At 42.9% G+C, this 12829-nt stretch overlaps 1 long non-coding RNA gene across 2 annotated transcripts in view; it reads left to right on the forward strand.

Moving 5' to 3' along the window:
• Positions 1–12829, forward strand: part of Gm5432 — a 71904-nt gene that overhangs the window by 24882 nt on the left and 34193 nt on the right. Inside the window, exon 3 of one of the 2 annotated variants that reach the window (XR_001780550.2) lies at positions 4674–6800. The exons of the other annotated variant lie outside the window; for it this stretch is intronic. This is a non-coding gene — a long non-coding RNA (predicted gene 5432). Of the gene's footprint in view, positions 1–4673; positions 6801–12829 lie in introns of those variants that run through there. 2 annotated transcript variants of the gene reach the window in all.

A 12829-nucleotide genomic window follows, 5' to 3' on the forward strand; every position in this document is an offset into this window, starting at 1 on the left:
ATGATGTGTGTGTGTGTGTTTATCTATATATTTTGGTAACAGCTTTGATTGACAGGTTACTTCAGCCTTAATGGCATTATTAATTGTATTTGCCTAACAACCAGTTCCGAAGACTGTTCTGTTCCTTAGATTGATTAAAGGCAGTATTTACCACATTGCATAAATAAGGTAATCTTTAATGTTGAACTTTTCAGTTCCATTTCTAGTTCATTTTAACACATACATGCCTTAGTTTAAAATTAAATAACAACAACAAAAGACTCATTATGAAACTATTCTGTCTGCTTCACTGACCTTAGCTTTTTTCCTTTATAAAACTGTAATTCTTTAACTCTACAAATCCTTGTTGCTAATAGAACCAGCATATTAGAATTCTAGTTTCCTATTTGGTATAGGCACATGAAACGGAAATGGAAATGAGGGAGATTAACTGATGTGGAAGGCAGAAATATGAGTACTGCCTCGGGTTCAAGGCCAACCTATCATACACAGTGAATGCCAGGCCAGTTTATGTTGCAGAGTGAGGTTTTATCTTAAGTAAGTAAATAAATCAATCAGACCTAATTGGAACATCAATTTGCTTTAACTACAAAGTGATGATTTTCATTGTGACTGTGGCCACCCCAACTGCCACTGTGTGAGTTAAATCCTAGTAGACAGGCATTTTCCTTTTCTCATAATAATTTTGAAGTACATGTTGATGTTTCTTCAGAATAATTGGTCTTTTAGTGTTTCTGTGGTTAATAGCATCATGATGGCCTCCATCCTAGAGTGTGTGTTGATAATAAACTGTGTCATATCATAGTCAACTCTCTTGAGAAACAGAAGTATGTAGGTTTGTTTATACAATATATCTACCTATCATCTGACTGTCTGCCTGTCTGTCTGCCTGTCTCTCTCTCTCTCTCTCTCTCTCTCTCTCTCTCTCTCTCTCTCTCTCTCTCTCTGTATATATGTGGTGTGTGTGTGTGTGTGTGTGTGTGTGTGTGTGTGTTAGGATTTCCATTGCTATGAAGAGACACCAGGACCAAGGCAACTCTTCCTTCTTTTAAAACAGTCTAAGCAGGATTTCTTGGACTATGCTTCAAGATCTATTCTACATCCATCTTGACCTACATTCCTCTTGTTTCCCAGACACCTCTTTTGATTGGTGGCATACACACTTGGTTCTTAATTTCTTCTCCTGTTGCTGTGAAAAAGAAATAACCTGACAAAAGCGCCTTAAAAGAGTTTCTTGCAGCTTGAATTTCCACGGTATAGTCCATCACAGCAGGGAAGTCACGGCAGCAGCTGAAGCTGCCTGTCAAGGCAGCAGGAGCCTGAAGCAGCAAGCCAAATGTTCACATTCAGGAAGCAGAGAAAAGTGGATGGCTCTTCTCAGCTCATGGTGCATTTCACACAGTTCAGGATCTCAGTGGAAGGGGTGACACCATCCACAGTGGTTGCTTCTTTCCCTCTTAATAAACCTCATCAAGATAACTACCAAAAAGCATGCCCAGAGGCATATCTCCCAGGGCATTCTAGATCTCATCAAGTTGACAGTTGAGATGAACTGTCACTCTTGGAAACCTCACTGTAGCATAAGGACTGAAAAGAGCAAGTTCAAGGTCAGACTCACAAACAGAACAAGTTGGAGTTCCATGTATCCCAGTGTTGATGAATACTTGAGTCTTTTACATTCTGTCTTTTGAGGTGAGTTGTGAGCTGCAATCCATCTGGAAAGAGTCAATAAAAGATACACATGTCATGCTTGCTCATCGTTCAGGTTTAATCATGTTAAAATGTAGTCTCCAGTGAATATATCCAGTTTAACTCCACTATATAGACCGTGAAAGAAATTTCAGTGAAAGATGAAGGTCCACCTATCTCCACTGAGCTTATTAAGTATAATTCTAGTACTTTTTAGAAGAGAAAGGAGAATGAAAATGTGGAGCAAAAGGACATGTGCTGAGTCAATGGCTTACAAGGTCACCCTACTCCAAACAAATGAGTTAGTGGGAGTCACAAATTACTGCTCACTTGACCACTGTGGAACATAATGGCTTGGCTGGAAATGTAGCTCAGTTGGAAGAGTGCTTGTCTAGCATGCAGAAGGCCCATTTCATTCAGAACACCACATGATCATGGTATGGTGGTGCACACTTGTAATCCTGGCAGCAGGAGGTAGAGACAGGAGACCTCCGTGTTCAAGGTCACATCAATTTGTTGCAAGTTTGATCCAGTTTGGATGCAGGAGACACAAACAAACAAAAACTTCAGTAGTTTAGCTCAATAATTCTTTTTCCTGAGGACATTGTAAGAAGGTCCTGTGGAAGGTAAGACTGCTGTGGTGTTTAATCTCATTTCTTGGAATCTCTTAAGACCAACTCGGTCTCTTGTTTTCTCTAAAGACCAGACTACCCAGACCTTTGCTCAAGGCAATAACCAGAAACACCTTCACCCTGTAACTGCCTTTCAAGCCTTCTTCACAATCTTTATCGTAACTACCAATTCCAAGCAGGGCACAGGGCTAATTCTAGGCTAGAAAGAGGGGGAGTCTTTTCATAAGAGCATCGAGAAAAGAATTAATATTATGGAACCAAATTCTCATTTAAGTGATTTCTAAGGAGCCCTAACAAGAGGCTTGGAATTGTGTGGCATTCTTTAAAACACATGAAACACCTGTCATTCAATCAGCTTAAGTCTATGAGGTGGCCATACTGTTATTTCTAATTTACAAAGATACTGAGGCCTCAACTCTTTGCCACAAAATAACTGTTGAAAGAGATGAAATCCCTCAGGTCTCAGAGACCTCCCTCTCCCACACATCTCTCCTCTGACTCTTACTAGAATGTTCCACATATAATTACTCCACACAGAGAAATTGCTTTCCCACTGTTATGAGAGGTCCTGCTAGCATCTTGGAACACACAATCCTTCTTGTCTGAGCAGAGTATAATTATTGATGTAATTTTAAGCCACTGTAATTTCATTTCACTAAAAAGTCACAGCATGAATCTGAAATATCAGGAAGACATTAGGACTAAAGCAAACAAAATGTTTGGGAGGAAAAAGAAAAGCTGCCATCTGTGGAGTATGCAAGTGGCATCTGTGTGCTCATTACATCCCCTCATTTTGTTGGTGTTCAATTTGTTCCTCAGGTAACTCAATTGACTCATGGGGTTGGAACTCTCATGTTCCCGAGGCCTTCTGTTTGCTACCAGCTCATGTCTGATCGATTTATTATCTATTTTAGCTTATATTCTATATGCAGACATTTCTCTTCCCAGTCTTCTCGGTAGGTAGCTTCCTGAGATTTCTTCTCTGGAATTCAGAGTGACTTGTTTATTAGGATGTGATAGAGGCTCCTCCCCCTGCACAGCCTGCTCAGACCAATGATCTGAGAACATTGCTCAGAGAGATGAGCAGAGCCCAGAGACAGGAATCTGGACTGAGGGGTGGGGGAACACTGGAGGAAATGAAGCAGGTCAGGGCAACCTAGATGCAGACACTGGCACTTGCCTTCTGTTCCAAGCGTCTCTTTTCCTGGCTGAGGAAATAATGGACAGTGTGGAGCCTTTGCTATTCCAGGTGAGGGAAGGTACAGGTGAAACCTCACCCCCACTCTTAGGTGATGCTTAACCACAGGTGTCAGGTTGCCTGGACTACAGATCCAAGTGTTGGGACAATTACTAGTTGAGAAGTTCTTGTGAAGATATTTTATGGCTGTGACCATTGTCTGCAGTTGTTTGGCCTAAAGTTGTCTTGACAAGGTGCCTCATCCAATAAGCAGGAGGCCTGAAAAGTAAAATACTGATACTCCCCAAAGAAGGAGCTGTGCCTTCTGTGGAATTGAAACTACCTGCTTTCCAACATGGCTGGCCTTGGTTATAGGTTTTAGATGGGCCAATCTTCATAATACTATCAACACACAGTTAAAGTGTGTTTTGCTTTTTCTGTCTTTTTCACACAGAGAGAGGGAGGGAGAGAGAGATAGAGAGGAAGAGGGAAAGAGAGAGGGAGGGAGAAGGACAGAAAAGGAAGGGGGAGAGGGAGAGAGAGCGCAAAGTGTGTATGGTGTATGGTGTCTTAGTTACTTTCCTATTACTGCAATAGAGTACCAAAACCAATGTAGCTTATCAGAGAAACCATTTCTTTTGTCTTGGGGTCCAGAGGGTTAGACTCCATGATGGAAGGATGGAAGCAGCAGTCATAGGGGCTGGAGCAAGATGTTAAGCACTCACACTGAACACAAGCACAAACCAGAGGGAGCAAAATGAATTAAAGTAAGGCCCTAAGGTCTCCAAAGCTTTCCATGGCTCCATGCATCACCCATCAATGCCTCCAACCCTCTCCAAACAGTTCCACCAACTGGGGACCAAGTGTTCAAATATGAGCCTTTAGAGCCATTCTTATTCAAACCACTACACTGGGACACAAACATTGCTACCAGTTCTGTTTCTTGTAGTGCTGAGGTTTGAATAAGAACTGTCCCTGATAGCCCTGGTCAGTGGCATTGTTTGAGGGAGGTTATGGAACCTTTAGGAGTGGGGGCTTGCTAGGAACAGTATGCTCTGAAAGCAGACTAACACCTCATAGACTAACCTCCACTTCCTGTTCTCTCTCTCTCTCTCTCTCTCTCTCTCTCTCTCTCTCTCTCTCTCTCTCTCTCTCTCTCTGTTTTCTGTGTGCAGATGAACATGTGCTGAGCCAGCTTACTGTTTCTACTGCTATGCTGTTGCCATGCCTTCCCCACCATGATGGGCTTTAGGTCTCTGGAATTGTAACAAATGCCTTCCTTCTTAAGCCACTTTCGGTCCTGATGTGTTGTCATGGATCCCAGAAAATACCTAATGCCTTGGACAACTCTAGCTGAGATAGGTTCTGAGACAGAGACTGGGGTTCTCAGCAACAAGCTCAGAGGCAGCTTTGCAGTTGAGCAGTGGAATGGTAGAGGATGGAAGAATCCCGAGGCACAAAACAGAAAGAAAAGCTTACATTGCCTGGAAGGGACAGTTGAGACAAACAATTGCAATAGGCCAATGGTTCTTAACCTTCCTAATGCTGTGACTCTTTAATACAGTTCCTCATGCTGTGGTGACCCCAACCATAAAATTATTAACATTGCTACTTTATAGCTAATTTTGCTACTTCTATGAATCATAATGTAAATAACTAATATGCAGGATATTGGATATGTGACACCCAAAGGGGTTTCTACCCACAGGTTGAGAACCACTTTGTAGGATATCCTGGTAAGGCTTCAAATGGAGACAGAGGGGAGATTGGAACGGTGTTGCCCAAGCCCACAGGTCCAGCAGAAGCTGATCAAGGCCAGAAAGACATACTATGAGAGACTCTGGAAGGAGCCATGCCATGCCAATATCTTATCCTTGAACTTCTAGCTCACAGAACTGCAAAGAGAATAAATTTCACATAATAAAAATTTGGTAACAGCAAAACATTTCTAATGTGTAACCACCAAAAATTAATTTAAAATCAAACACAGAATGTACCTAGATACTTTAGGCAGTGTTAGCCTGGGTTCCTTTGCATAACTTGGCTATAGACTCATCTGTGACTGCACCATGCACATTTTTCACTGTGAATGCTATCACATTGATTGTGAACATTTGATCAGGCTTCCAATGCAGTGTGATCACTGTGTTTATGAACTAACACCTAAATATACATATACGAGCCATCTACTCATGGTACTGAGAATGTGAAATCACACACAAGTAGAGGTGACAAAGTGGAGCTCTGCTATGGGAAATGTTCTGTACGATATCTGAGGTAGATACAGCCATGCACTACATAACAACATTTTGGTAGGGATGGACACATGCATGCATGCATGGCAAACCCACAAGATAATGTTACCTAGAGACATTGCACCTACTTTAGCTTGTGTAAATAGACTCCTGTGTGCTCTCATAATTACAAATATCACCTACTGGTGCACTTTTCAAAATATTTGACACATGACTGTAGTGCTAGACACATTTTCTAGGCAAATGGAACCTAACACAAAATTATCTACAGTGATTTAGTAAAGCATGACAGAAATAGCCCTTGAACCCTGGACTGTTTTCATCCAAAGTCCATTTCCATAGTCACTTTGCTACTCTGTCCTTTCGTGAATGTTGTAGGTGCTTCATAAATGAATTCCTTATTGAGTGAAAGATGTTGTCGTTGGCACACTCTCATGCATAACTCACGCTTGAGTTTTAGCACTGGATTTTATACGCCTATCGTTCACATGTAAATATTAGAATAGGAAACCTCTAGCATGTTCTCATTCTGCCTCTGTGTTCCCAGCATGTGTTTAAATAGTCCAGTTCCATGAACCGATCATTTGAAGAATATGAAATCATTTACATTATTTCCTCTCTCAGACGCTCACACGGAACAGAATGTGCTTCACTGGTGCAGACAAGCTCTGCCTCAAAGATCAAGGCTTTCACTCATTCTAGTTACACTTTCCCATCCTTCCTACCTAGGGTTTGAAAACTTAAAAAAAAAATAGGGCTAAACAGAAATGAACAGAAAAAGAAAAAAACACAGGAAGGAATGTGGGGGTAAAATCAACCATCCTGGCACAAGAGACCTACAAACAGCTAAAAAAAAAAGGCTGGTTATAGCATCTCTGACCATGGCATCCAGTGCTGTATTGCCCACTTTTAACCCCAGTACTGGGGAGGCACAGGCAGAAGGATATCTGAATTAGAAGCCATCTTGGCTTTAGGCCAACCAGGTCTACAGAGTGAGACCCTGTCTCCACCACCACTACCACCATCACCACCACCACCACCACCACCACAACCATCACCACCACCACCACCGCTGCCGCTGCCGCCGCCACCACCACCACCACCACCACCACTTCCTGCCACTATCTGGTCAAGGTAATGGAATTCCTGGCTTCCTGGCTTGGCTAGAGCTCTAACATTCCAGCTGGGCCACATCAATCACTCTGGCTAAGGAACTACTCCTGGATGAATTCACCTTAAGCCAAGCTAAAGAGACTGGTGGAATAATTTGTTCTTTAATGACATATAGTATTTTTTCATTCTGAGATTCATTCCTCCCTCCCCCAGTGCAGAAACTTATGGGCTGTTCAGGGATGGAGGGTGTTGAGTCTATTCACTTTTCAGAAAAGTGAGACTTTTCACTTTTCTTTTTTGCCCTTCTATGTCCTTTCTAAGCATGCTTCCCTTACCAGTTGGAGTTCCCTGATCCATCAACAGTTTGGCTTCCTTGCTCTTCCCTCTGTCCTGTGGCTATGCCTGCCGTCTGCTGACCTCTATGTCAGCCTACCAGGATGGCTACTTACCTCCTCTCCTCTATTATCCTCCTCTGGCCAGCAGCTGAAGCTTACATCTTGTATCTCCTAGGGCTTTTAGACTATAATAAAATTGTTCTTGAATTTGAGTCCATTCTAACATTCTTTTACTAATTTATTAATAATAAAGTATTTATTTAAACAATTTAAATTCAATGATATAATAAAATAATATTTTAATAATTTAATGTTTTATTAACAATAAATAATTTAATAATAAAAATGATAAAATAAGATGTCTTAAATAAAATAATTTATTAATAAACAATATTTATTTATTTATTTATAAGACTGAGAACTTAGGGAAACCTAATTTTTTTTTTTTGCACCAGTGTCTGAGAGGAAGAAAGGAAGGAAGGAAGGAAGGAAGGAAGGGAGGAAGGAAGGAAGGAAGGAAGGAAGGAAAGAAAGAAAGAAAGAAAGAAAGAAAGAGAGAGAGAGAGAGAAAGAAAGAGAGAGAGAAAGAGAGAAAGAAAGAGAGAAAGAAAGAGACAAAGACAACCAAAAGAAGAAGAAAAGCTAGTCTCTGGCTATGACATGTCTGACCCTCCATTCTCCAACTGTGCTCTCAGTGTATGAAGCCCACAGACAGAGACTGGTAGATGTGATCCTGTGTCGGGATTAGAAGCCCAGGGCTGAGGCTAAGTAGGTATAAGCATCCAGGAAGGGAGTAGGTGGTGGCTACTGAAGGTAGAAGCTGAGCCTGCTAATCTGAACTCAAGTTGCTGACCCACAGGAGTTCACTAAGAATTGGAGCCAAAAGGGGATGAAGCCAAAAGGGATTGTGAAACCTGGAAAGAAAGCTGGATAGAAGCAAGAGTCATGCAGGCAGGCACACCGGAGACTGCCTGGAATGATTCCAGAGGCAGAATGTGGGGACAGGGGTGTTGTTTCAAGCTGTCACCACATGCAGGAATGCTGGGTGTATGTCAGGAGATGGAGCAAAGTGGACAGGAGACATGACTGGCTCAATGCCTGTTCTCGACCATTCTATTAGCCTCCTGGGGCCCAGGCAAGGAGGACCTTCTCAGGAACTGCCTGGAAGCCAGCTCTCCTCCTGCGTGGCCCTCTCCTTGTCCAAATGGCTTCAGCAGAAGTGCTGGCAATGAGTTCAGAGCTCAGAATAGAGACAGAGATGGAGAGCCCTCTTAGGGCCAAGGCTTGAGTAAATAGGAAGGAAGGCATTTTATACTTTCAGGATATGGTCTATTTGGAAAAGAGGCTTGTATTCCAGAGGAAGTAGCTCAACCTGCCCCTCTGAGAGTCCCAGACTCACCTGTCTATTATGCCAGCCCTAGTGATTAGAATTCCAGCTAGTTCTGTCAAGGCCGTGGTGTTCACTTAGTTAGAGAGGGTGAAGCTGGCCTGTCTCCGTATCCAGATGTATGCATGAGCTTGTCCCCTTCTGTCTGAATACAAAACCACAGTGCTCCCTGAGCAGCTGGCTTCCCATGGCAGGCGCTGAGAGAGCAGTAACTCATTTAGAGCTGAGCCAGCACTGGCAGGCGCTCACGTTCACTGGACCAGCTCTGACGTCTGCATGGTCTTTCTTCACCCTTTCCCTCTGTCCCTGTACCACTGGCTGTTTAAACTGCAATACACACTCGAAAACCCTAGTAAGTGGCAGTTAGCATGACTCACTCATTCAATAAACAAACACTCGCTAAGCACCTAGTATGTGCAGATGCTGGGCTGAGTACTGGCAGTCCATGTGGGAGTGAGGCATGCTTACAGGTCTCAGGAATGCAGAAGAGTGGGGCAGAGATACAACACAAATACAGTTGGCCCTCACAATTCACAGTTGGAAGCTGCAGATTTACCAGCACACAAGATTTGGGGGGGGGGGGGGTTTCTTCTGCACTGAACATGTATAGACCATGTTCTTCTTATTTTTTTAAACAATATAACAATCACTTTTAAAGCATTTGCAGCATTTGTACAGGATTGGGCTTAATGATTTGAGGCATACAGGGGGGATTTGTGCATAGTTTATGTGCAATATGTCATTATTTTATAGAAGAGAACTGAATAGCCACTTGGTAAGGAGGAGAACCAGAGAGAGGAGAGAGAGACAGAGAGACAAAGAGAGACAGGGACAGACAGAGAGACAAAGAGAGGAGATTGATTCATGAACTAGTTGTAGAAAAACAGTGTCCAAGTTGGTTAGTGCAACAGAAAACTTTCTGCACCAGAAGTCCAGGGGGACCAAAGGACCTGAGTAGGAAGAAGCCTCTGAAAGAAACAGGCTTGAACAGGTCAGGTACCTCAGTATTTGCAGTACATAATGGGAGAGATTAGGATGGCTTCTAGGGAAGGACAGTTCCAGGTCACCATGGGTCACAATATGTGAGGTGGATGCTCAGTTGTTTTCGATAAGGAATTTGTTTCTTTTTATTTTGTATATGATTGTGACTATGCTTATTATTTCAGAAATCACACTTGGGCCATACCAGAGAATTATACTCTCTGAGTGGTGAAAGAGGTGATCAGGGAAATTACAAAGTAAATAAGATCCACCCAGGCCACCATACTTTAGATGTGCTGAGGCAAAGCCTTGCTCAGGTGCCTTCAGGCTTTGGAGAGAGGCACAAGTCATAAGGAACCTGGTGGTAGAGCAAGGGACTGGTGGAGCAAAGCTAGGCAGCTTGCACATGGGTTCATGTTTGTGAGTGAGGATGCACTTAGTAGGTCTGGAACCTCCAGGTAACTTAGTACTCAACGCACTAATCGCCCACCCACTAGAGAACCCACTATGTGGTTATTCATAATGGGCTCTGTAAATTCCTTATTGAAAACACTTCATTCAAAAGAGGACATTTCCAGGCTACACTAGCCATTGACTAGAAGTCAGGGCAGGAACTCCTGCAGCTTGTCACATTACGTTCACAGTCAAGGTCAGAGAGAAATGTCTCTCTAGTTCAGGGCCTGAAGCTAGATCATGTTGACACCCACTTTCAGGCTGGGTCTTCTCATCGATTAAGGCAAGCAAGACAATCACCCATTAAGGCTTTTTTCTCAGAACTCTGTACAACCCTTGCCCCAAAACTCCCTGACCCGTGCATGTTTTCCTGGGCAGCTGGAAGATGACTTTGAACTTCTGATCTCCTGCTTCAGCATCCCCTCCCCCAAGATGGTTTATGTGGCACTAGAATCCAATGCAGGGCTTAATGCACACTGCACGGGTACTCTACCAACTGAGCTCATCCCCGGCTCAAATTGCTCCTTTCTATAAGAACTCCATCCTTATGGGATTAGGACCAAGTCTAATCAAATCATATAAACTTGATTACCCTTTTGAGGACCCTATCTTCACATAAGAGCACAGACTCTGGTAAACTACAGGCTAAGATCCCAAGCATGAGCTAAGGGCACCCATCCAACTCATCCACAAATATATTTCTACTGCTCTTTGTAACTAGTACTGAAGCTTAAGGACTGGCCTCTGTGAAGTTCCTATCATATTAACCTTTCCTAAACACTGGCCCATTGCACTAGCTGATGGGGTTCCTAAATAGAACCCAGTGGCAGCTACTTTTGTGATGCATGTAGTCTACACATTACTCATTGCATTCCTGTTCCTATCATGGATGGCAAAAGTTGGACTAAGCCCCTTAAAGCCCTTTCAGGATTCTGAGATAGTATTTGTCTGCAGGGAAAGAGTGAAAGGCTTCTTTGGCTTCCCCATTGTTCTCAAGAAAATGCAAGTCTGCCACCCTCCCTGAAAGATCTGCATGTATTGAATTAGTAACAGGATCCTGGAGCGCCGGCTGTCTTTTTGTATTCATAGCTTCTCAGAGTTGGAGGTACAGTACAGCACAGGAGGAGGAGGTAAGAGGAGGACAGGGGATTGTGTAATTCCCGCAGGAAGAAAGCCAAGAAGGAAAGAGAAAAATGTAAGAGGGATCCGCCTGAATACAGGCTGCTGTGGATTGATGGCATAAATTCTGAACTGCCCTGAAATGGTCATGAAGCATAGGACTTGGGGAGCTGTTGCCTTTTGCAGTTTGGCTGGAGGCATGTGCTAGACTCCATAAATTCATGAGCCAGACTCCATAAATTATCAGTTGTGTTGAAACACAGATCCCTGGCTTGAGAGGTTCCTTAAGAGTTGTGCACTTACAGATGGGCTGAGGTCCTACTCTGTGGGGCTCAGAACCCACCAAGGACCAAGGACTTGGAGTCTACCAGGAGATCATTTGTACAGAGAAAGCAGACAATGAAGGGCAAGTTCAGGCCAGGCTTCAGAGCAGTGGTGGATGCAGGGAAGAGCTTGGAGTTCCTCGAAGGATGTGATGTCTGATTTTTGAGAGGCAAATGGCTACATAGTGACCCAAATGTGCTCCTGGTGACCAGAATGCAGGAGTATTTTCACTGTGGCTATGTGTGCACCTTTTGGGGCACATTATGTCACACATCTCATGAAATGTTACAGCACACCACTGCCTAGACTCTTTCCCTTGAGTCTCAGGGGACCTGGATATCCCATGATCCCTCGAGCACTGCAGCTGTGCATTGACACACTTAGGCTCAGAGTCAACAGATTTATACTTAGCTGGATATGAATCAGAAAAATCAAAGTGCTTCAAGGAAAGGATTAATTATTAAGAATGAACATGTCTATTAAAACTTAGCACTTAGGAGATAGCTACATAGGTTCTGAGTACAGTGGCAAACGGAAATGGGCTAACTCTCCGTATTCTCCTGCCGCATCATCTTGCGTTAGCTTGCCCAAGGAATCAAAATAGAAGCTTGTAGAGTCCCTCTTTTCTTCCACTGTCCTCTCTTTTGAACCCCCAAAGATTAGTCAAACATCTGCTGAGCCTGCAGTTTTATGTTCTGTCTTTCTGCTGATAGCACCGAGCTTAGTTTGTGAAAGAAGGAAGGGGCAGGGATTAAAAAGGGAGATCTCCTCATCCAAATAACCTCTCCTGACCTGCACTGTGCTCGCACACAGATCAGCAAAACCAACCACATTGCTAGAGATATACTTTTCCTCGGCATAAAAGCCTTTTTTCCTTTGTAACGTTAATCCCAATGCGGATTTTTAAGAAGAAAATTAAATATTGATGGATTTGTGCATGATAATGCATCTTAAGTCATTGTAAAAAAAAACTTTTAAGGAAACTGAATGGTTCTTCTTTGAAAATGACCTCTCTGCCTGTAAACACTTTAACTATTCAACCAGCAATTTTTTTTTCTGTTAAATTATACATCTGATATGGAACCCTTCTTCAAGGGCAGGTATTTTACAAATTGAATCTTGTCATGTATTGTTCTTAGATCTTTTGAAAGTGTGGCTTTCTATGGTTCAAAACTATGTCTGTGCATCCTTTAAGAGAAGCAAAGAATTTTAAGCATTTGAGTCAGGAGGGATTTAATCCAAGGAATTAGCTACATTGGGTGCTTAAAGTCAGAAAAACAGAATGGTGTGAGACAAGGAAAAGGTGGCCATGGGAAAACAGAAGAATATTCTGAGGCCACCAAGGCCAGGTGCTAAGAAGATAT

The sequence above is a fragment of the Mus musculus genome, chromosome 12 (assembly GCF_000001635.26).
Source record: "Mus musculus strain C57BL/6J chromosome 12, GRCm38.p6 C57BL/6J".
In the NCBI taxonomy this organism is placed as follows: Eukaryota; Metazoa; Chordata; class Mammalia; order Rodentia; family Muridae; genus Mus; species Mus musculus.